The following is a 26,071-nucleotide window of genomic DNA, read 5'->3' as shown; positions in this document are numbered from 1 at the left end:
TAAAAAACTACTTTATAAATATTAGTTCTAATATTTTCTTCCTGCAAGCAAATGTATAATTTTGGAGAGTCTACCAAAATACTATAGGAATTAATGGAAAAATATATGCAACCTGCGTTTTAATTCAGAATATAAGAAATGCAAGTTGAAGAGAGGATGGATAAGTGAAAACAGGAAGCATGCTCTTGAGGGACTAGAAACATGTTTCTAGTTGGGGACACTGTAGACTGGACATTCGTATTGTGTTTTCTCTTGGTTTGTATTAAATTTTATCCCTTATGTTTCTAAATTGAGACAGGGCAATTTGAATTTACATTTATTTAAAATATTACATTTCAACTTAGCTCTCATAAGAAGAGAGCTATAGCAAAGGATAAATTAAAATTCCATATGATATTAAGAGAGAAACGGAGGGAGGAAGAAGAAGTAGGAGAAGAAAGGACACCAAGGCCAGAGGTATGTGAAAATGCACACTGTCTAGGAAGAGCAAAGACAGGAGGCAGGCCATCTGTTAAGCAACTGTCACCTTAGAAGAGCCAGTGAACATAGTCCTGGGAAATTTTCAAGAAAAATTAGGACTTCTTGAGTGGTCAAGAACATCGGAGCACTGGCCAGGCGCAGTCATGCCTGTAATTCCAGCACTTTGGGAGGCTGAGGCGAGCCGATCACTTGAGCTCAGGAGTTCAAGACCAGCGTGGGCAACATAGTGAAACCCCATCTCTACTAAAAATACAAAAATTTGGTGAGTGTGGGAGCATACACCTGTGGTCCCAGCTACTTGAGAGGCTGAGATAGGAAGATTGCTTGAGCCTGGGAGGCAGAGGGTGCAGTGAGCCAAGATCACACCACTGCACTCCAGCCTCGGTGACAAAGTGAGACCCCCATCTCAAATAAATTTAAAAAAGAACATCTGGGCATGCATGAGCATTCAGCAGCCTTGTCCGTCACAGGAAGGCAACCTGGGACCCCTAATGGTGAGACCGGGCCAGACACTGCTTCCTGCCTCCCTGGTTTCACATTTCTCCAGCTTCAACAAAGGACTCTCTTCTCCAGGGAAACCTTCCCAGCTGCTCCTACATACCTCTCCTTTGTGCCACTGTTGTGCCCCATATGTACTTCTACTGTTGTTTTTTTAATGGTATTGCAATTATTAACATGAGCCTCTGGAAGAACATTGAAGGCAGGGAATATGCATGACCTTCGTAGGCCCAGTGTTTAGCACAGTACATGTGATGCACGCTCCATAAAAGTTGATTGAAGAAATGAACACTGAATTATGAAGGAATGGACCAATGGGATAATCCAATGATCATGGCAAATATCAACACCAAGGATGAAATGTAAAATATCATTGGAAAGTAGAAGAAGTTAAAAAAAATTATGCCACGAATACTTTTCTAACCTTTGCAACCTGATTCATGTAATTAGGCAATTTAGCTACAACATAAACTTTTCTACTGTCCTAGTGGAGTGAATCCATGTGATTCAAATTAAAGTACAAATTGGGCATATTCCCAGTTAATTTAACTAAAACAGATAGCTCATAAGGATAACCAACTTCCCAAGGAATTCTGTAATCTACATTATGGTGTTGAGTTAAAGCCTTGAGAGTTTTCAGAAAGGAAATTGCTTTGATTGTGTTTAGAATTTCAAACCAATGACCGGGTGTGGTGGCTCACACCTGTAATCCCAGCACTTTGGGAGGCCAGGGTGGGTGGATCACCTGAGGTCAGGAGTTCGAGACCAGCCTGACCAACATGGTAAAACCCAGTCTCTACTAAAAATGCAAAAATTAGCCAGGAGTGGTGGCACATGCCTGTAATCCTAGCTACTTGGGAGGCTGAGGCAGGAGAATTGCCTGAACCTGGGAGGCAGACATTGCAGTGAGCCAAGAACATGCCATCGTATTCCAGCCTGGGCAACAAGAGCGAAACTCTGTGTCGGAAAAATAAAATAAAATAAAATAATTCAAACCAATTTCTTGAATTGAAATGATTGGTTTTGGCATTTATTCAAATAATACCTGTGCATCCACTAATGTGTGTCAGGTCCTAGGGTATAAAGATGAATCAATCACAGTCCCTCATCTCTAGGAACTCAACATTTATTGGGCAGGAGGGAGTTGATAAAAGACTTCTATATACAGCAATATAGCAGGCTACATATCCTGAACAACTCTCAGACTAAAGTGCTTAATATGCTAAAATATGTTTTCTTCATGCATTGCTGAAACGGCAGGTTAAAAAAATCCATAAGGCTGAAACTTTAATGAAAACAGAAATTCTTGTTAGTACCAAAAGTATCTTTCATCTTAGGCCAAAGCCAGAGCTCCTGGGCTTCTTCCTGGATGGCTGTGCAGGGCCCAAGGTGCCAAGGGGAATGGAGAAGAGGTCGAACCCCAGGCAGAGCTTCCCACCCTTTCTCATGGCTCACAAAGGCTGAGGAACATCACTTGCAAGGCTCTGGCCCAGATCCTGCATCAAGTCTATGGTAGCCCATGCTCACAAAGCTAGAACTTTACTCCAATATAAGGAAAATGAGAATAAATTTGCCATGCAGAAAAGAACAATAAGGAAGCTTTGTCTTTTTCAACCTCGTCACAACATACTGTGTGATGTGGGAAATTTTAAGACACAGCCAACTTTTATGTGTGTTTACAGTCTGCATTTATACTACTCACTGAAAAACACCAAGCTGAGATTTTAACTTGGTTTCCAGATTGTTAGTGACCTCAATCAGTTGGTAGAATAAAAGCAAATCCCCAGTGAAGAAATTCACTTTCCACTGAGACAATAATAATCCCTACAGGTGAAATTGCAAAGATATTAGCTTCTCACAATACAAAGAAATAAGTAAATACATTTTAAAAATTGCAAAGCATACAAGGGAACAAGGTACTACAGCTGAGAACCAGATAGACAGTAAAGTAAAATCCTCAAAGACTTCAGAAATTAGAACTAGCAAGGATTATAGAATAACATTTTTAATAGGATTTTTAAATACTAGAAGCTCAACAATATGATCAAAGAAGCAGGAAATCTTAAAAATAACCAAGTAAGCTTTAGAAATAAAAAACATAATTGAAAATTTTAAATTGGTCGGGCCCAGTGGCTCACGCCTGTAGTCTCAGCACTTTGGGAGGCCAAGGCAGGTGGATGAGTATTTTCTAATGCTGTTGACAGCTTCCAATCTTCAGATCAATGAAGCTCAGTGGATCCTTAGAAAAATTTAAAAACAAAATAGACCAATCAAAGTGAAATTACAGAATTCAAAAGGTAAATAGTTCTCAAAAGCTGGCAGAAAGAAAAAAAATAGATCAGCATAAAGGAAGGGCAATTGAATGAACTATTGACTTCTGTACAGTGGCAATGGAAGTCAAAAGCCAGTGGACGAGTCCCTCAAAATGTAGAAAGAAATAAAATATGTCACTCTGGAAATCTTTGCCACAAGCAACTGCCTTATAAAAATGAGGGTTTTATATATATATATATATTTAGACTGAATCTTAAAGGGTAAACTGATAGAATTTCATTAAAGAAAATCCTGAAGTCAGTACTTAAGGCAAAAAAAGCACTTCTGAGATGCAAGAAGGCATGCTAAACAAAGATATTATTATTATAAGTTTTAATGAAAGCCAAAAAAATTGACTCTATAAAACAATGTCTGATTTATGAGAAAAAAATATTAAAATACTGGATAACAATGCATATAAATTGCTCTTTATATTATTGGGAAGGGTAAAGATATTAATTTCAGGTCTTGCAAGGTCAATGGCTACAGTAACTTCCAGAAAAACAAAGAGTATGTATAACTTCTAAACAATAAAAATTGAATAATAAAATATTTTTAATTTTTTGAAAGAAAGCAGGAGTGATGGATAATATTTGTTTAGCAACATTTTTTCTTCTATACTCCTCTCTGAGTATAGAAGTGGGAAGCCAGGCTCCTTGCTATCTGGCTTGCTGCTAAATTTTGCCAGAGGAAAGCACTTTTGGGGATTGAAGAGTAGGAGGGAAAATTCATTTTCCCTCTAGTGTTTGGTGGCAACAAGAGTGGCAACTGTCAGCTGGGTGGCTCACACCTGTAATTCCAGCACTTTGGGAGGCCAAGGTGGGTGGATCACCAGAGGTCAGGAGTTTGAGACCAGCCTGGCCAACATGGTGGAACCCCATCTCTACTAAAAACGCAAAAATTAGCCAGGTATGGTGGTACATACCTGTAGTCCCAGCTACTTTGGGGGCTGAGGTGGGAGAATCACTTGAACACAGGAGGAGAAGGTTGGAGTGAGGAGATCGCGCCACTGTACTCCAGCCTTGGCAACAGAACAAGACTTCATCTAAAAAAAAAAAAAAAAAAGTGGCAACTGTCAAGTGTAGCGGGCAGCATGGTTTCAACTTCATTTTCTCTTTGGCCTCTTTAGCTCTAGGAATAACAATAATAATTTTTAGTTACTAATTTTGGGGTAACCTCATACTCCCTTTCTGCTCCAGTACTTCTAATACTTTTATAATAATTTCCCTTTATGTGAAATATGTATGGTATTTTCTGTTTTCCTGACTGGACATTTAAATGATATAGTAAGAAAGAAAAAAAAAAAAAACAGAACAGAAAGAGCAGGATAAATAGCACATAAAAAAAAAACAGAAAGAGCAGGATAAATAGCACATAAGCAGATGGCATACATAAATACAAATCAGAAATCACAACAAATATAAATGGACTAAACTCTCAAGTTAAAAGACAATGCTAGATTGGATTTTTAAAAAGTAAAGAACATGTAGCTATATGCTGTTAAGCAGAGACATACCTAAAACAAGAAAAGGCTGGGTGTGGTGGCTCACACCTGTAATCCCAGCACTTTGGGAGGCCAAAATGGGAGGATCACTGGAGCCCAGGAGGTCAAGACCAGCCTGGGCAACATAGTGAGAGCCTGTCTCTACAAAAAAAAAAATTATTTAAAAAATTAACCAGGCATGGTGGTACATGCCTACAGTCTCAGCCACTCAGGAAGCTGAGGTGGGAGGTTCACCTGAGTTCCAGAGGTCAAGGCTGCACTGAGCCATGATTGTGCCACTGCACTCTAGCCTGGGAGACAAAGCAAGATCCTATCTCAAAAAATAAATAAGTCTCAAAAACTAAAACAAGAAGATAGAGAAATATTAATAAGTATAGGATGGTAAATCATATAATAGAAAAGCAGAAATTGAAAGAAAGTCAGCTACTTGTATTAATGTCAGAGAAAATTGATTTCAAGGCAATAAAAGTACAGAGATGGATAGGGTTGACACCTAATGATAAAAGTTTCCATTGAGGCTGGGCGCAGTGACTCATGCCTGTAATCCCAGCACTTTGGGAGGCCAAAGTGGGTGGACCACGAGATCAGGAGATCGAGACCATTCTGGCTAACACGGTGAAACCCCATCTCTACTAAAAACACAAAAAAATTAGCCAGGCATGGTGGCACACTCCTGTAATTCCAGCTACCCAGGAGGCTGAGGCAGGGGAATTGCTTGAATCTAGGAGGCGGAGGTTGCAGTGAGCCAAGATCACACCACTGCACTCCAGCCTGGGTGACAAAGCAAGACTCCATCTCAAAAACAACAACAACAACAACAACAACAAGTAAAAAGCATAATTTAAAAACAAAATAGAAATAAATCCACAAACATAGCGAGGAATTTTTATATCTCTTAGTAAATGATAAGCCCCCCCAAAAAATAGTAATGATATAAAATAACTGAACAGCTTAAATAACAAATTTAATCCAGTGGATTTATGAGAAAGTTGCACACTTGCTGGTTATTCTGTGTTCTTCAATCTTAGATCTGTTGTCTGCCTTTCTTCCATGCTCTGTGTCCTGGGGGTGCTAACTCCACAGATGGCATCACCCTGATTTCATTAAGCTCCGCTTCCATATTGAAATCCATGTTGAAATCAGCCAAGGGGAGTCACTAGTAGATGGTCAGAGAATGGAGAAATAGAAAGGTCAGAATACATCCTCCATTTCCGGCCTACTTCAGCAACACAATTCTGGCAATGTAATGTCTCTATAACAATGGCTCCATCCTTTCACCTCTGCCTTGCAAGTAGCTGGGACCACAAGCGTGTGCCACCATACCTGGCTAATTTTTGTGTTTTGTGGTTTTTTTTGTTTTTTTTTTTTTTTTTTTTGTGGAGATGGGTTTTTGCCATGTTGCACAGGCTGGTCTTGAACTCCTGAGCTCAAGCGATCCACCTATCTCGGCCTCCCAAAGTGCTGGGATTACAGGCATGAGTCACCACTCCATGTATTAATTTTGAAAAGGCAAAAATTTTCAAAAAAATTTTGAAAATGTAAGATTCTAGGAACAAAGCTAACAAAATATGTACTAGTCTATTGCGGGGGTGGGGGAGGGGGGAACTAGAAAATTAATAGAGGACCAAAGTAAATTGACAAACATTATATGTTAAGAATGTTTGTCCAATTTATGTATACATTGAATGCAATTGCAGGTAAAATCTCGACAGGGCATTTCATGGACTATGATAAGAGATTCAAAAATATATATAAAACAGTCAATAACCAGGTGACATAGCAAGCCCTGAAAGAAAGAAAAGAAAAGAGAGAAAGAAAGGAAAGGAAGAAATGAAGGAAGGAAAGAAAGAAAGAAAAGACAATAAAATATCTAAATATCAAGATTTTTTTTTTGAATGTGGAAAAAAAACATTTCTCATGTAAGACAAAAGAGAACAAACTATAAATAAATTTGACCACATTAAATCTGTAAACTTGTATTTCTGAGTTAGGTGGAAGACATATGCTGTTTTAACACAGTACTTCCTCTACCTCTGATATATTTCAATTAATTCATAGAAAAAAGTGAGGCACCTGTATGCGGAGACTCACAGTGTGGGTGCAGGATCTTAACAGAGAACAAATAAAGCCTGTTAACTTCAAACACCTACAGAGGAACATAGCCAAGGCAAGATCAGAAAGACACCAGATTTCTCCCCAAAACTCCTCGAATACATCTCTCATTACATTTATCATGTAATATATAATAATAAATCCCTCATTACATTTACATCATTAAAAATGTAAAAGCTAGCCAGGTGCAGCCATTTTACGCTTTACATTAAAAATGTAAAAGCTGCCAGGCATGGTGGCTCATGCCTATAATCCCAGCCCTTTGGGAGGCCGAGGCTGGCAGATCACTTGAGGTCAGGGGTTCGAGACCAGCCTGGTCAACATGGCGAAACCCTGTCTACTAAAAATAGAACCAAGACTGGCCACTGCACTCCAGCCTGAGTGACAGAGCAAGACTCCATTAAAAAATAAAATAAAAGTAAAGTAAAAGCTGGCCAGGTGCAGCGGCTCATGCCTGTAATATCAGCATTTTGGGAGGCCAAGGTGGCAAGATCACCCGAGGCCAAGAGTTTGAGACCAGCCTGGGCAACATAGTGAAACCCTGTCTCTACAAAAGATTTAAAAATAAAAAATTGGCCAAGCATGGTGGCCTAGGCCAGCTACTTGGGAGGCTGAGGTGGAAGGATTGCTTAAGCCCAGGAGTTCAAGGCTGCAATGAGCTATGATCACACCATTGCACTCCAGCCTGGACATGAGATCAGGAAGGCAGGCCCCAGCGGTGGCTCACGCCTGTAATCCCAGCACTTTGGGAGAGCCCGAGGCGGGGATCCGCGAGGTCAGGGTCAGAGACCATCCTGGCTAGCACCACGGTAAAACCCGTCTCTACTAAAATAAAAAAAAAAAAATTAAGCCAGGCGAGTGGTGAAGCCTGTAGTCCCAGCTACTTGGGAGGCTGAGGCAGAGGTAAAACGTGAACCCAGGAGGCTACTTGATGAACTAAGAGATCGGCGCTGCCTCCAACCCTAAATGACTGGGTGAGACTCATAAAAAAAAGAAGCGAGATCCTATCTCTATTTATTATTTAAAAAAAAGTACAGCGGTAGCAGTGGCTCAAGCCTGTAATCCAGCATGAGGAGGAGGCCAAGGCCAGATTGGATCCAGGAGTCAGGAGATCCAGACCATCCTAGCTAACCTGGAAGCCTGTCTCTACTAAAATAAAAATAAAAAATTGGCCGAGTAGCGGTGTGAGCGCCTGTGAATCAACTTCTCGGGAGGCGAGGCAGGAGAGCCGGGGAACCCGGTGAACTTGCAGTGAGCGAGATTGCGCCACTGCACTCCAGCCTGGGCGACAGAGCGAGATTCCGTCTCAAAAAAAAAAAAAAAAAAAAGGTTAAGTTACAATATTACAGTAGGTAATGGTAAAGAACAAGTAGGGGATATGGAAAATATAATTGGAGAAATCTTCCAGAATATATAGAGCAGAAATAAGAGCAAATATAAAAGATAAGTTAAATAAAAAAGAATTATTATTATTATTGGCTTCTGATAACAGTAGATTAGGTAATGCAGATCAGGTCTCCAACTCCCCGGCTGGATGAAATATAAAACAACATCCACTCGAAGCCTTGAGAGAGGCCTAAAGAATTACGGGACCAACCTGGAAGAAGTAAAAAATAAAATAAAATAAAATAAAATATATATGAAACAGTAAATAACCGGGTAACACAGCAAGCCCTGAAAGAAAGAAAATAGGAATTAAACAAGAAAATAGGAATAGGAATTCCAGAAGGAATAATTTTTTTTTTAATGCAGGAGAATAAACAATTTCAGACATGCAAGAAACTGAACCACCCAGCAATCATCTATTCTGAATTAACAGATGCAACTGGGAAAGTCGATCGTATGAATTGGGTCATTCTTGTCATGCCCAACTAACCCAGAGTCAAGAAGCCCGGGGTGGGCAGCTCTAAGCACACATGACATTGTTCCAAGAACTGAACTCTTCTCACGCCTGGCAGCTGAACTTCTGCTGTAACCTGAAACCAGTTTTACCTAATAGCCTCTGAAACAACACGCTACCCCTCTAAGACTAGTTTTACCCACTTCTGTCGCTCACCAATCTACCCAAAGCCAGCTCCCCAAAGCTTAACTAGTGACAATAATCAAAGGTAATACATAGCATTTCTCCTTTTCATAAAATCTCCAACCTCAACTTTATTCTTCGGACATACCAAAGACCATCTGGTCTGCGTGTATGCCCCAACTTGCAATTCCCATATCCCAAATAAAATGTTAAATTTAGAGATTTTTCTCTACCTGTTTTATCTGACTTTATCATACACAGCGTCATCAGTCAACTCCAAAGCTGACTCACCTCAGGAAGAATTACTGGTTCTTGGAACAGCGGCGTGAGGTACCCACAGTGGAGCCTTTTGAACCCTGCTGCATCTGCACGTGGCCTCTTCTCCCCCGCGATTTTGTTTGAGTTCCGTTTTCTTCGTGATTTGCTTGAGAAGGTTTGTCCCACTCCTGTTTGAAAGATCTCCTGTTGGGGAAAGTTATTTTCTTCCTTGACCTAAGCTCCAAAGTTTGGATGAGGGGGTTTTCTCCTTCATTTGGAGAAGGCCTATCGTCCTTCCTGGGAAGTACATACTTTATTTTCCATCTGCACTTGCATTTATTTGGCCTCTGCATATTCAGTGCTTGCATTTAATTGGCTTTGTGTATTTGGCATTAAACTAGAGCACCCATAAAATGAGCTCTCAAAGTGCAAAGGCATGCCAAGATATTTTCTGAGGTTCCAGCTGGTAACATGTTCAAACATTATAGGGATCATTCAAACAGTCTGTTGTTCTTAAAATTAAACTAAAAGACTATGGCTATATGATCATACGCTACAAATAGGATATGCATATTTCATTGATATCTTGAGGCTAAAAAGAATTATTCAGGACTCAAAGATTCCCTTGCTACAAAATACTATCAAAGCTAGCTGAGGCTCTTTCCAGAGCTTTTTCCCCTCTTATAATTCCTCCTCTTAGAGAATTTACCTTCTCTAAGCTAAAAGCTTTTCTTTTTTTTTTTTCCCCAAAATTCCTCATTATTCTGGCATATTGGCTATTTAAGTAAAAACACTTAAAAATCTGCAGATATAAAAGAAAATCATTTTGACCTTCATGCTGTTTCTTAAAAGCAAAAGATGAAATTCCCTTCTAAAAGACACCTTCCCTACACTAACATGATTGTCAACATTCTTATCTTCAAGGACAGGGAATTTACTCCAAGAAAACACTGTACAAACCTTGTTAAAATTAATCTTATCTTGTGGGCCTCCTTACACAACTCAGTCACATTTTCTCAGTTAACTCTTCTTTCTCCGATTCGGTATATTGGTAACTGACTCAAACTGCTTTACCTAAATTTGGTCACAGCCTTTATAAGATTGCCTATTTTGAAAAATCTTAAACTGAGAATCAATTGAGACCAGGAGTTTCAGACCAGTCTGGGCAACATAGCAAGTCCTCCCTTCTATAAAAAAATAAATAAATAAAAATAAAAATCTTAACATTTAGCCTTATCTCATTTTGTTAGAAAAATAATTTGGATCCAATTGTCTTTTATAAACTGATAAGCTTATATGTTTTACTGTCTCACGATTAAAATTCTAAAATAAAAACTACAAAATCTTCATGTGTGTTTAGACATGTTTATGCATATATATGTATTATATTGCATGTTGTGTCTATGTAATAAAATATGGGTCAGATGCAGTAGCTCATGCCTGTAATCCCAACACTTTGGGAGGCCAAGGTGAGAAGATGGCTTGAGCCCAGGAGTTCAAGAGCAGCCTGGGCAAGATCTCTACAAAAATCGTTTTTAAATACCTGGGCATGGTGGCGTTTGCCTGTAGTCCCAGCAACTTGGGAGGATGAGGCAGGAGGATCACTTGAGCACAGGAGTTCAAGGTTGCAGTGAGCTGTGATCATGCCACTGTACTCAAGCCTGGGCAAGAGAGGGAGACCTTGTCTTTATAATTAATTAATTAATAAAAATCTGTTGTCAGAAATGTCTCAAGAAATGTTATTCTGATTAGTTTAAGGAAATGAGCACTCATATAAAACATAGTAATTAACCCAAATGGTTTTCTTTTTTTTTTCATTCATGTGACTTAAGTAAATATTTGATAGATTAATTGGTTTTAAAATTGTCAGTAAAATAAGATTAGAAATGTCTTCAAAATTGTCAACATACATTTTTTGCTTGGGTTTATTAATCAGACAGTTTTACATTTGCCTCTACTAGGTGTTTTAAGGACAAAAAGCTATAAACTCAGCCTAAAATAAATGGTCTTTGTTTATATAATTATTTAATAAGTAAGATTAATTTAATATTGTTGATATGATTAAAATGGCTGCAGTTGTCAACAGGATACCCTTATTTTTTTTTTTATTTTTTTTTTTTTGAGACGGAGTCTCGCTCTGTCGCCCAGGCTGGAGTGCAGTGGCCGGATCTCAGCTCACTGCAAGCTCCACCTCCCGGGTTCACACCATTCTCCTGCCTCAGCCTCCCGAGTAGCTGGGACTACAGGCGCCGCCACCTCACCTGGCTAGTTTTTTTGTATTTTTTAGTAGAGACGGGGTTTCACCAGGTTAGCCAGGATGGTCTCGATCTCCTGACCTCGTGATCTGCCTGCCTCGGCCTCCCAAAGTGCTGGGATTGCAGGCTTGAGCCACCATGCCCGGCCTGGATACCCTTATTTTTAATCTTAAGGTTTTTATCTAGGTAAACACCTGATATTAACAGGTAATCTAGGTGTAACTGTAAAAAAATAAAGAAATTAGATAACTATAAATAAAAATAAATAGTTATAAATAAACTTTTCATGTAAATGTTAAAATTATGTTATATGAAATTAAATAATACTCATTAAATATCTGGATTATAGCTAAACAAGATTTTTTAAAATGGAAACAAATTGCTAAAGAAACATAACGTCATTTTTGGCTTCTTAAATTTTATAAAAAGAGTAAATATATTTAGATCTGTTAATTAAAATATGAATTTAGGAAAAAATAATTTTGCATGAGAATTTTATGTAGTAAATCTTTGTCCTATGACAAAATAATTTGTTGTTTAAAAATAAAATTATGGGAACAAGACTGGAAGTTTTAAGAAAATGATAAATAGTCTAAACAAGTCAGAGGATTTATAAAAGATGGGCCTAATGAAGTAAGTTACATGTATAATCAGGTTGTCTGGGATTGGAAATAAATTATTTTTCTAAAAATTAAACATTGGTGTCAGTGGTACAGTGACACAGGACCAGAGTCTAAACCTCTATATTTAAAATGAAAGTTTTCTTAAAGTATTGATCTGCTCTGAATTAAATTTCAAGAGATTTTGATTTTTAATTTTAAAAATCTGTTTCTTTAACAGCCATCTGCTTTTTGAGATTAATTTCCCTAGTTTTAGATTTAAAAGGCTGTCCTCTTCATTTAACATAATTTTTTCATGAGCTAGAGTTTTGTTTTTGAAATTTTTCAAATTTGTATCTCAGAAGTCTAACTTTTGCTGTATTTGCTGCACATAATTTGCAGTCACACATCATTGCCTCCAACTTACTCTCCTCTTGAAAAGTCCTAGGATTATAACTCTTTCCTTCAACTTTCTTGCCAACTCCTGTAACTTTTCCCCCTCTGTTCTAACTCTGTTGCTATGGCCTGACACTGAAATGTTTATCCTGAAGACCCAGAAAAGCAATGTTTTGTTTAGCATAACTTGATTCTGTACTCCTGGCTTTTCTTGATATGTCTGAATTGTTCCATTCAACCAAGAAACTTCTCATGCTGTTACTAAAAGCCTTATATTCCTCTGCTTAAGCTGCTGGTTTTCTTGTTTACATTCCTGCATGATGTAGTGTACACTCATAATCTTGGACACATTTTTCCTCTGTCTAATTAAATTCAAGTTCCCTTTTTTTTTTTTTTTAAGTCAAGTTTGACTTCCAGGTTATCTAAATGAGCTTTCCACAAGGAGAAATCATCACACTGTACGAGGTTCTTTGTCTTTTTGGTAGCTGACCTAAGAAACAAAGACTTTATGCTTTACCAAGATAATTTCCTGTGTTGCCTTTAGTAGGTTTTTGATTACTTAGGAAAAGTAAGCTTGGAAGGGTTAATATTTTTACATTCATGTAACTTTCCATATTGCTTTTGAAGTCTTTCAATTGTCACTCTGGTTAAATGAATGACTATTATTTTATAGTGACCTCTGATTCTGTTTTGATCAAGTGTTTTGAGCCTTTTTTTTTTTTTTTTTTTCCTTTTTGAGATAGTGTCCCACTTTGTCGCCCAGGCCAGAGTGCAATGGCACAATCATGGCTCAATGTAGCCTCAAATTCCTGGGCTCAAGTGATCCTCCCACTTCGGCCTCCCTAGTAGCTGGGACCACAGGTATGTACCACCACACCAGGCTAATTTTTTAGTTACTTGTAGAGACAGGGTTTCATTATGTTGCCCCAGCTGGTCTCAAACTCCTAGGCTCAAGTGATCTGCCCGCCTTGGCCTCCCAAAATGCTTGGATTATAGGCGTGAGCCACTACACATGACCTGTTTTGCACCTTTTGACATCTTTGACAAATGTCCCTAATGTCAAATGCTAAATTAAGGTTTTTTTCACCTTGAATTAACTCTGATATTTTCCAGTCAGACCTGTGGAAAGTTTCAAAAGATATACTTCTCATCTTCTAGAGATATTAAATGATTAGGCTTATTTGGGAAATTGTGTGAAAAACATTGTCAAATGATAAATGATACTAGATCTTTTAGTTACATTTATGGGTATGCTATTTATATGTTTCTAAAATTATATAGTCATAGAAATCTAATATGCTATCAGTCAGAATTCTGGTTATCTTAAAATACTATATGTAATAGAAATAACTAAATTTCCTTGTTGATTATAAATGTTTAGCAGATTTTTAACCATGACTACTCTAAGTTTTTGTCATCCACAGTTATTCTTTAAAATTCTTCTCGGCCAGGCGAGGTGGCTCACACCTGTAATCCCAGCACTTTGGGAGGCCAATGTGGGCGGATCACCTGAGGTCAGGAGTTCAAGACCAACCTGGCCAACATGGCAAAACCCCATCTCTACTAAAAATAGAAAAGTTAGCCAGGTGTGGTGGCACACACCTGCAATCCCAGCTACTCAAGAGGCTGAGGCTGGAGAATCGCTTGAACCCAGGAGGCAAAGGTTGCAGTGAACTGATATCATGCTGCTGCACTCTAGCCTGGGAGACAGAGCAAGACTCTGTCTCAAAAAAAATAAAATAATACAATTCTTCTCAAAAAATATTTATAATCAGATTCGTGGAAAAGACTCCAGCAAGTACTGTTAAATATAGGTTTCTGACACACCTAAGATGAGGATTTCCAGAACTTTAATAAAGAGACGGAGAACTCACGGAACTTTAATAAAGAGATGGAGAACTCACGGAACTTTAATAAAGAGATGGAGAACTCACGGAACTTTAATAAAGAGACGGAGAACTCACGAAACGACTAATGGAGATCAAGCAGAACAAAAGTTGACTACGTGGGATTGAATAACTGATGAAGATAATGCTTTTATGACTGTTATTTGAAACATTGTTCTCTACTTAAATGTTTTCATTTACGGATTTAAGAAAATTTTCTCTCTTAAACCATCTATAATTTATAGCAATTTGGTGAAGTATTGCTATGATTTGGCTGTGTCCCCACTCGAATTTCATCTTGAATTTTAGTTTCCATAATCCCCACATGTCATGGGAGGGACCCAGTGGAAGGTAATTGAATCATGGGGGCAGTTACCCTCATGCTGTTCTCATGATAGTGAGTTATCACAAGATCTGATGATTTTATAAGGGGCTTCTTCCCCACTTCGCTCTGCGCTTCTTCTTGCCACCACATAAAGAAGGGTGTGTTTGTTTCCCCTTCGCCATGATTGTGTTTTCTGAGGCCTCCCCAGCCATGCTGAACTGTGAGTCAATTAAACCTCTTTCTTTTATAAATTACCCCGTCTCAGGCATGTCTTTATTAGCAGCATGAGAATGGACTAATACAGTAAATTGGTGCTGGGTAGTGGGGCACTGCTATAAAGATACCCGAAAATATGGAAATTACTTCGAAACTGGGTAACAGGCAGAGGCTGGAACAGTTTGGACGGCTCAGATGAAGAAAAGAAGATATGGAAAAGTTTAGAACTTCCTAGAGACTTGATGGGTGGCTTTGACCAAAATGCTGATAGTGATATGGCAATAAAGTCCAGACTAAGGTGGTCTCTAATGGAGATGAGGAACTTTTTCGGAACTGAAATAAAGGTGACTCATGTTTGAGCAAAGAGACTGGCAGCATTTTGCCCCTGCCATAGAGATCTGTGGAACTTTCAACTTGAGAGAGATGATTTAGGGTATCTGGCAGAAGAAATTCCTAAGCAGCAAAGCACCCAAAAGGAAGCAGAGCATAAAAGTTTGGAAAATTTGCAGCCTGATGATGTGCTGGAAAAGAAAAACCGATTTTCTGGGGCGAAATTCAAGCCAGCTGCAGAAATTTGCATAAGTAATGAGGAGCTGAATGTTAATCACCAAGACAATGCGGAAAATGCTTCCATGGCATGTCAGAGACATTCACAGCAGTCCCTCTCATCACAGGCCTCAAGGCCTAGGAGGGAAAAATGGTTTCATGGGCTGGGCCCAGGGCCCGTCTGCTCTGTGCAGCCTAGGGACTTGGTGCCCTGAGTCCCAGCTGCTTCAGCTCCTGCCGTGGCTAAAAGGGGACAATGTACAGCTTGGGCCATTGCTTCAGAAGATGTAAGCTCCAAGCCTGGGTGGCTCACATATGGTGTTGAGTCTGTGGATACACAAAAGTCAAGAACTGAGGTTTGGGAACCTCCACCTAGATGTCAGAGGATGTATGGAGACACCTTAATGTCCAGGCAGAAGTTTGCTGCAGGAGTGGAGCTCTCATAGAGAACCTCTGCTAGAGCAGTGCAGATGGGAAATGTGAAGCTGGAGCCCCCACACAGAGTCCCCACTGGGGCACTGCCTAATGGAGCTGTGAGAAGAGGGCCACTGTCCTCCAGACCCCGGAATAGTAGATCCACCAACAGTTTGCACCATGCACCTGGAAAAGCCACAGACACTCAACATTAGCTCATGAAAGCAGCTAGGAGGGGAGCTGTACCCTGTGAAGCCACCGAGGCAGAGTCACCCAAGGCCATTGGAGCCTACCTCTTGCATCAGCAGGGTCTGGATATGAGACATGGAATCAAAGGAGATCATTTTGGACTTTAAGGTTTAATGACTGCCCAATTAGATTTCGGACTTACATGGGGCCTGTAGCCCCTTTGTTTTGGCCAATTTCTCCCTTTGGAATGGATGTATCTTCCTAATGCGTATACCCTCATTGTGTCTAGGAAGTAACTAAATTGCTTTTGATTTTACAAGCTCATAGGTAGAAGGGACATGCCTTGTCTTAGATGAGACTGGACTTGGACTTTTGGGGTAATGCTGGAATGAGCTAAGACTTTGGGGGACTGTTGGAAAGGCATGATTGTGTTTTGAAATGTGAGGACCTGAGATTTGGGAGGGGCAAGGAGCAGAATGATATGGTTTGGCTATGTCCCCACCCAAATCTCATCTTGTAGTTCCCATAATTCCCATGTGTAGTGGGAGGGACCTGCTGAGAGGTAATTGAATCATGAGGGTTGTTACCCTCATGCTGTTTTTGTGAAAGTGAGTGAGTTCTCATGAGCTCTGATGGTTTTTATAAGGGGCTTTCCCCCAACCTTGGCTCTGCATTTCTCCATCCTGCTAGAAGGGCATGTTTGCTTCCCCTTCTGCCATGATTGTAAGTTTCCTGAGGCCTCCCCAGCAATGTGGAACTATGAGTCAATAAAACCCTTTCCTTTATAAATTACCCAGTCTCAGGTATGTCTTTATTAGCAATATAAGAATGGACTAATACATGTGTACTTTTGTAAACACAGATAAAAGCATTTGTTTTTGTTTCCTTCTTACTTGATTCCCAGAATTCAAAAACTATTTCTGGGTATTTTTATGGCAATATGATTATTTACCTAACTCCAAGAAAAATCTGCTCTCTCATTATAGCAGAATACAATAAAGAATATTTGTTATATTGCCAAGGCTTCAACTGAAATGTCATATTTGAAAATATAGGTCAGTTGTGGTGGCTTATACCTGTAATCCCAGCATTTTGGGAAACTGAAGTGGGAGGATAACTTGAAGCCTGGAGTTCAAGACCAGCCTGAGCAACACAGCTAGATACTGTCTCTAAATAATAATAATAATAATAATAATAATAATAATAAGCTAGGCATGGTGGTGCACACCTATAATCTTATCTACTTCAGATTCTGAGGTGGCAGGATCACTTGAGCACAGGAATTCAAAGCTTCAGTGAGCTATGACTGTGTCACTGTACTCCATCCTAGGTGACAGAGTGAGCCTCTGTCTCTAAAAAAATAAATAAAAACAAAATTACACCATCTGACTTCGATGGTTCTCAGCCCTACAGTGAGTAAATAAAAACAATCACTCACTTCCCGGCAGGCCCAGGAACCTTAAGACTATAAGTAAAATCTAAAGTTTGCCTCTGTTTGGCTTCCTAATTTCAAGATGTTTTTAAATCTGAGATTCCCATAAGATCAATGTGGGCGGGGGGGAAGTCATGTCTCTAAAGGAGCGCTATAATACAACTGTGATTAAATTGTAGCCCTGAACATTTTCCAAATTCTGTTATGTTCATCTATTCCAACTTTCTTCTATAAAAATAGTAAAATGGGAACTTCTCTGTTCCTAAAGCCCTATTAGCTAAAACAAGATGAATTTTAAGGAGCAAGTCTCATGCCTGATGTATGAGCCACGAAGAAAGTTCACCAAACTGTCAATGCTATACCAAGAGACATTCAAACTGCAAATCAGAGTGAGAAGTTGACATTTTCCACACTGCAAACAGCTCTTCCTAAAACTTCAGAACAAGACTCTGTATCATAATGAGACTTTTACCCACCTTAATACTATCTTTTTCATTTGACAGGATAATGGTATAATTAAAATTTCACAATCAGTAGCTTCTGCTGGTAACTTGACAATATCTGACCTAAAAAATTATTATGCTTGGTGTGGTGGCTCATGCCTGTAATCCCAGGACTTTAGGACGCCAAAGCAGACAGATCACTTGAGGCCAGGAGTTAGAGACCAGCCTGCCCAATATGGCGAAACCCCAACTCTACCAAAACACATCAGTTAGCTGGGTGTGGTGGCACACACCTGTACTCCCAGCCACTTGGGAGGCTGAGGCACAAGAATTGCTTGAACCTAGGAGGTAGGGGTTGCAGTGAGCCGAGCTTGCACCACTGCACCCTAGTCTGGGTGACTGAGCAAGACTAAGACTCTATCTCCAAAATATATATATATATACACACACACATACATATATATATATATGTCCATATAGTGAGAAACTTTAAAAATATCCCTAACACAACTTTTTGTTCTAATTGTACTAGTGGTCTCTTTTGTAATTTGGCATTCTCTGCATTGATTCAACCCAGTCATAAAATGTTACTGAGTAGCTACAGCAAGTCTCACCAGATATGCCTGGACTTTTTAATCCTTACAGTTGGTTACCTTCAAAATTAGATTCATGACTTTGAACCATTATACAAACTGGATTTATTATATAGTTGCTGATTATTTTTTGTAGCATAGTCTTTAAGCTTTGCTCTTATAGCCTGTCTAATCCTTGTAAAGCCAACTCTCTTAATAGAATAACATTGGCCCAGTGCTTCAAGATGATTGCTGATGCCTATAGAACTGACCATATGGAACTTGATGCTGGATTCCAAACAAATCTGTCCTGAGAGTTTTCCTTCTGGCCTCTTTGCTATTCATATGTGGCCTGGGACCCTCATATAGACCTCCCTATGTTCCCCCTGACATGGGACAGAGACAATTGTGACAGGTCCATCTTGGCACTGAAGGAAAATTAAGCCTAACTTCAAAATGCTTGATCAGTGCTGTGTTCAGAGAAAGATTTTGATCAAAAGGGGGAAATGTGAAAGTTGATCATATGAATTGGGTCATTCTTGTCATAACCAACTAAAACAAATCAAGAAGCCAGAGGAAAAGACACCCAGGGCACATAACATTGCTCCAAGAATGTAATTTTCTGCAAGCTTGCCTGCCGAAGCTGCCTGCTATAGCCTGAGACCAGTTTTATCTAACTGCTACTGAAACAACCTGCTACAACTGTAAGGCTAATGACTACCATTTTCACTCACCAATCAGAGCTTGCCAGCTGCCCCAAACTTTGGTAGTGCCAATGAACTTTCTCAAAGAGGAATACACAACATTTCTCCTTTTTATAAAACCTCCAATCTCCTTTTTATTCTTCAGATATGCAGAGAACCACCCATCTGTGTGTATGTCCCAAATTGCAATGCTTGTACCCCAAGTAAAACATTAAATAAGATTTGTCACTACACATTTTATTTAACGTCAACAGAACCCAGAACAGAGTGACCATTTAGAATGAAATCTAAATAATTTTTATGGATATTTGCCTATGGAGAAAAAGTTACAATCTCCCAAAAAGATAAAACAATAATGAGCAGTTAAGCATCTTGCACACACACACACACACACTTTACATTTTATAAATATATGTGTGTGTGTACACCATATACATATATACACCATTGTATTAGTCCATTTTCACACTGCTATAGAGAACTACCTGAGATTGGGTAATTTATGAAGAAAAGAGGTTTAATTGACTCACAGTTCCACAGGCTTAACAGAAAGCATGGCTAGGAGGCCTCAGGAAACTTACAATCATGGCAGAAGACAAAGAGGAGGCAGGCACATCTTACCATGGCAGAGCAAGAGAGAGAAAGAGAACAAAGAGTGAAGTGCCACACACTTTCAAACAACCAAATCTTGTGAGAACTCAGTCACTATCATGAGAACAGCAAGGAGGAGGAAATCTACCCCCATGATCCAATCTCCTCCCACCAGACCCCTCTCCTGACACATGGAGATTAAAATTCAAGATGAGATTTGGGTGGTGACACAGAGCCAAACCATATCATTCTGCCCCTTGCCCCTCCCAAATCTCATGTCCTTGTCACATTTCAAAACCAAGTATGTCTCCCCAACAGTTCCCTAAAAAGTCTGAATTCATTCCATTGTTAACTTAATAGTCCAAGTCCAAAGTCTCATCTGAGACAAGGCAAGTCTCTTCTGTCTATGAGCCTGTGAAATCAAAAGCAAGTTAGTACTTCCAAGATAGAATGCGGGTACAGGCATTGCATCAATGCTCCTATTCCAAAAGGGAGAAATTGGCCAAAACAAAGGGGCTACAGGCCCCATACAAGTCTGAAATCCAGCAGGATAGTCATTAAATCTCAAAGCTCCAAAATAATCTCCTTTGACTCCATGTCTCACATTCAGGGCATGCCGATGCAACAGGTGGGCTCCAAAGACCTTGGGCAGCTCCTCCCCTGTGGCTCTGCAGGATACAGCCCCCTTGGCTGCCTTCACAGGCTGGTGTGGAATGCCTGTGGCTTTTCCAGGCACATGGTGCAAACTGTTGGTGGATCCACCATTCTGGGGTCTGGAGGACAGTGTCCTTCTCCTCACAGCTCCACTAGACAGTGCCCCAGTGGGGACTTTTTGTGGGGATTCCAGCCCCATGTTTCCCCTCAAAGTTCTCCATGAGGGCTCTGTCCCTGCCGCAGACTTCTGCCTGGACATTCAGACATTTCCATACATCCTCTGAAATCTAAACAGAGATTCCCAAGCCTCAGTTCTTGCCTTCTTCTCACCCGCAGGCCCAACATCACATAGAAACCACCAAGGCTTGGGACTTGCACCCTCTGAAGCCACAGCCCAAGCTGTACCTTGGCCCCTTTTAGCCACAGATGGAGCTGGAGAGGCTGAGACACAGGATGCTATGCCCCAAGCCTGCACAGATCAATGGGACCCTGGTCTCAGCCCATGAAATCATTTTTTCCTTCTAGGTCTCTGGACCTGTGATGGGAGGTGCTGCCATGAAGTTCTCTGAAATCCCTTGCAGACATTTTCGCCATTGTCTTGGCTATTAACATTTGGCTTCTCTTTACTTACATAAATTTCTGCAGCTGGCTTGAATTTCTCCCCAGAAAATGGATTTTTCTTTTCTACCACATTGCACAGGATGCAAATTTTCCAAACGTTTTATGCTTTGCTTCCCTTTTAAACAAAAGTTCCAATTTCAGACCATCTCTCTGTGAACACATATGACTACTGTTAGAAGCAGCCAGGTTATTTCTTGAATGCTTTGCTGCTTAGGAATTTCTTCTGCCAGATACCCTAAATCATCTCTCTCAAGTTCAAAGTTCTACAGATCTCTAAGGCAGAGGCACAATGCCACCAGTCTCTACTAAAGCATAGCAAGAGTGAGCTGTACTCCAGTTCCCAATAAGTTCCTCATCTCCATCTGAGACTACCTCAGCCTGGACTTCATTATCCATATCACTATCAGTGTTTTGGTCAAAACCATTCAATGAGTCTCTAGGAACTTCTAAACTTACCCACATCTTTCTGTCTTCTTCTGAGCCCTCCAAACTATTCAAACTGCCCATTACCCAGTTCCAAAGTAACCTCCACATTTTCAAGTGTCTTTATAGCAGTACCCCACTCTGGGTACCATAATCCGTATTAGTCCATTTTCACAGGGTTATAAAGAATTACGTGAGGCTGGGTAATATATGAAGAAAGGGGTTTAGTTGACTCACAGGTCAGCACGACTGAGGAGGTCTCAGGAAACTTACAATCATGGCAGAAGGTGAAGGGGAACCAACCATGTCTTATATGAGGGAGCAGGAGAGAGAGTGAGCAATGGGGGAAATGCCACACATTTTCAAACGACCTGATCTTGTGAGAACTCACTATCATGAGAAGAGCAAGGGGAAGTCTGCCCCATCATTCAATCACCTCCCACCAGGCCCCTTCCCAAACACATGGGGATTACAATTAGAGATAAGATTTGGGTGGGTACACAGAGCCAAACTATATCTACCATATACACATAGCATATACATATATACACATATACACACACCATATACCATATATATACACAGATGCATACACATACATACATGTGTAAAATGTGGGTATATATGCATATGTATATATACATATATATGTATACGCATATAGCACATATATACACATAGAGTAATATATATGTACGTGTATATATATAGGACACACACAAAAGTGAAAACTTGTAGAAATAAAAGAAACAAATCCACAACCATAGTAAATTACATGAATACAGTTTTCTTAGAAATTGACAGATTAAATAAATGTGGCTACACAATGTCTAAATAATAGGAGATTGACCATGTGCAAGAATATCAGAGGAACAAAAAGATTTCTAAAAAGCAGAAATCAAGCCAGGTATGGTGGCTTATGCCTGTAATCCCAGCACTTTGGGAGGCCAAGGGGGGCAGATCACGAGGTCAAGAGATCAAGACCATCCTGGCCAACATGGTGAAACCCCGTCTCAACTAAAAATACAAAAATTAGCTGGGTGTGGTGGCACGTGCCTGTAGTCCCAGCTACTCTGGAGGCTGAAGTAGGAGAATCACTTGAACCCAGGAGGCGGAGGTTGCATTGAGCTGAGATCGTGCCACTGTACTCCAGCCTGGTGACAGAGTGAGACTCCATCTCAGAAAAAAAAAAAAAAAAAAAGCAGAAATCATAAGGACCAGAGAATGTCTGGCCACAGCATCATAAAATCAGCGACAAAATTAATAGGATAGCTAGAGGAGAGTATTATACCTACGAAAAATTTAAAACATGCTTCTAAGTAACTTCTGAATCACAGAAAATATAAAATTAAAAATATGGGCTATTAGAAACAAATGACATTATAAATATGCAGGATGCAAACAAAGGAGTATTTGGATGAAATTTCATGGTGTTAAATTCATGTATTGGAAAACCAGAAAGATTGAAAATACAAGAGGCTTTTAACTCAAGAAGCTATGAAAAAAGTGAAAGAAAGATAAAAATCAGGCTGATGATATAATAAATCAGTAAAAGAAAAATAATAACAAGCCGGACACAGTGGCTCACACCTGTAATCCCAGCACTTTGGAGGCCAAGGCAGGTGCATCACCTCAGGTCAGGAGTTCGAGACCAACCTGGCCAACATGGTGAAATCCCATCTCTACTAAAAATACAAAAATTAGCCAGGAGTGGTGGCATGTGCCTGCAGTCCCAGCTACTTGGGAGGCTGAGGCAGGAGAATTGCCTGAGCCTGGGAGGTGGAGACTGCAGTGAGCCAAGAGCTCACCATCACACTCCAGCCTGGGCGACAGAGCAAGACTCTGTCTCCAAAAAAAAAAAAAAAAAAAAAAAGAAAGAAAGAAAGAAAAGAAAAAGAATAGATTTAATCAATAAAACCAAATACTGGTTTATTGTAAAGATCAATTAAATGGACTAGTATATGACAAGCCAATTTAAGAAATAAGAGAGAAGATACAATCGACAATATTAGAAATGAGAAAGGTGATACAACCAGAGTCATCAAGGTGATGAAAAAGTAAGTGATATGTTCAATAGTATGCCAATGCATTTTAAGACCTAGATGAAATAGAACATTTTCATGAAAAATATAATATGGAATAAAGAAAATAGAAAGTGATAACACTGAGTCAAGAAGAGATAGAGGCCAGGCACAGTGGCTCATGCCTGTAATCCCAGCACTTTGGGAGGCTGAGGCAGGCGGATCATCTGAGGCCAGGAGTTCAAGACCAGCCTAGTCAACCTGGCGAAACTGTGTCTCTACTAAAAATACAAACATTAGCCGGGTGCAGTGGCACACACCTGTAATCCCAGCTACAGGGGAGGCTGAGGCAGGAGAATCATTTGAACCTGGGAGGTGGAGGTTGTAGTGAGCTGAGATCGAGCCACTGTACTCCAGCCTGGGCGACAGAGTAAGACTCTTGTCTCAAAAAAAAAAAAAAGAGAGAGAGATAGAGACCCTGAAGAGAAGAAATTGAAAAGGTAGTCAAAGACTTACTGCTAAAGTTATTGTCTGCCTGTTATTTCCAACAAATCTTCAAGGGACAAATAATTCCTTGAAGAGGAATTTACCCTTGAAGGATAAATAAATGCTTCCAGGGCATTAAAAAAAAAAAAAAAAGGTAAACCACCTACATTCATTCCAGAAGGTTAATATACTTCTGACACTGACACACACACACACACACACACACACACACACTACAAGAATAGTTTTTTTAAAAGCCCCATCTCAGAGACACAAACTTACTAATAAAATATCAAATCAGGCCGGGTGTGGTGGCTCATGCCTGTCATACCAGCACTTTGGGAGGCCGAGAGGGGGGCAGATCACTTGAGGTCAGGAGTTCAAGATCAGCCTGGCCAACATGGCGAAACTTCGTCTCTACTAAAAATACAAAAATTAGCCGGGTATGGTGGTGGGCAACTACAATCCCAGTTACTCAGGAGACTGAGGCAGAAGAATCACTTGAACCCGGGAGGTGGAGGTTGCAGTGAGTCAAGACCGTGTCACTGCACTCCAGCCTGGGTGACAGAGGAAGACTCCGTCTCGAAAAATTATCAATTCAAATACAGTAGTGACTAAAAAAAAATCTATCACAGCCATGAAGAGTCCATCCCAATAATGCTAAGATTTTTCAAAATTCATTTATTATTATTATTATTTTTTAAGCTACACCTGCTGGAATGGGATCAAAATTTATTGAATTCAAATAAAAAAAAAAAAGGCCAGTATGGTGTCCCACGTCTGTAATCCCAACTACGCAGGAGGCTGAGGCAGGAGGATTGCTTAAGTCCAGGAGTTCAAGGCTGCCGTGAGTTTTGATCATAACACTGCACTCCAGCCTGGGTGACACAATGAGACCCTGTCTCTAAAATAAATAAATAGAGAAGATCTGCACACATAGCTATCCCTAGCCTCAACCCCAAAAAAGTATTTGATAGAATATAGCATTAACTTCTGGTAATACTCTAAAAATACCAAAAATAATAAAAGAAACTTGCCTGCACCTGACAAAGCAATATTTATTGGAAATACCTGGCACATCAGAATAATGGTGACATATTCAAAGCATTTCCATGTGAATCAGAACAAGACTCTGATGCCTGCTATTGCCAACTGTACTTAACTTTTCATTGAAGTCCCAGCTCATTCAGTAAGAGGGAATTAAAGGAGGAAAGGAAAGGAAGCAGGAATGGCCACTATCGGTCATGGGTATGGCACTAGCAGTGTTGTACCCAGTTCTCTACCTGGAAACTCTACAAGAGTCAACTGACAAACTTCTAGAACAAATGAGAAATATCAGCAAGGGGGCCAGATCTGAGATCAACCTACAAAAATTAGCTTGTTATTACATGTAAATAGGAAGCAACAGAACAAAGTCATGGAAAAAATGATCCATGTGCGGTAGCAACTAAAACATAATATGCCAGAAAGAAATGTGAAGAAAACTGTAAAATATAACTGAAGGCTATCATAGATAGCATGAATAAATGGAAATACCTCATATCCTGAATGAGAAGATTCATCTTCCAAATGTATAGGTGTTCTCCAAGTTAATCTATAAACGTTAATGAAAGTGATATGGTTAGGATCTGTGTCCCTGCCCAAATCACAGGTCAAATTGTAATCTCCATTGTTGGAGGAGGGGCCTGGTAGGAGGTGACTGGATCACGGGGGTGGATTTCCCCCCTTGCTGTTCTTGTGATAGTGAATTCTCACGAGATCTGGTTGTTTAAAAGTGTGTAGCACCTCCCCCTTCACTCTCTTTCTCCTTCTCCAACCATATAGGACATACCTGCTTCCCCTTTGACTTTTACCATGATTGTAAGTTTCCTGAGGCCTCCCCAGCCATGCTTCCTGTACAGCCTGCAGAACAATAGGCCAATTAAACCTCTTTTCACAAATTACCCAGTCTCATGTTGTTCTTTATAGCAATGCAAAAATGAACTAATACAGGAAGCAAACAGAGTGCTTGCCTTATTAAATATTAAAAAATCCTATAAAGCTAGTAAAATGAAAACAGCAAAGATTTTTCACTGGAATAAATGAATAAATCAGTGGAAACTAATTGAGA

The 26,071-nt window shown here is 39.8% G+C and overlaps 1 long non-coding RNA gene across 1 annotated transcript; it reads right to left on the bottom strand.

Moving 5' to 3' along the window:
- Window positions 1-4,296: 4,296 nt before the first annotated feature.
- Window positions 4,297-25,833, bottom strand: LOC110741745. Its single transcript, XR_002518545.1, has 5 exons — window positions 25,793-25,833; window positions 25,498-25,555; window positions 9,222-9,392; window positions 5,793-5,951; window positions 4,297-4,336 (listed from the first exon to the last, which is right to left on the bottom strand). It is a non-coding gene; the product is annotated as an uncharacterized LOC110741745 (long non-coding RNA).
- Between the last annotated feature and the right edge of the window lie 238 nt (window positions 25,834-26,071).

This window comes from Papio anubis, chromosome 15 (assembly GCF_008728515.1).
Source record: "Papio anubis isolate 15944 chromosome 15, Panubis1.0, whole genome shotgun sequence".
Lineage (NCBI taxonomy): Eukaryota > Metazoa > Chordata > Mammalia > Primates > Cercopithecidae > Papio > Papio anubis.
The sequence above is the reverse complement of the archived record's forward strand: the minus strand, read 5'-3'. Positions and strand labels throughout refer to the sequence as shown.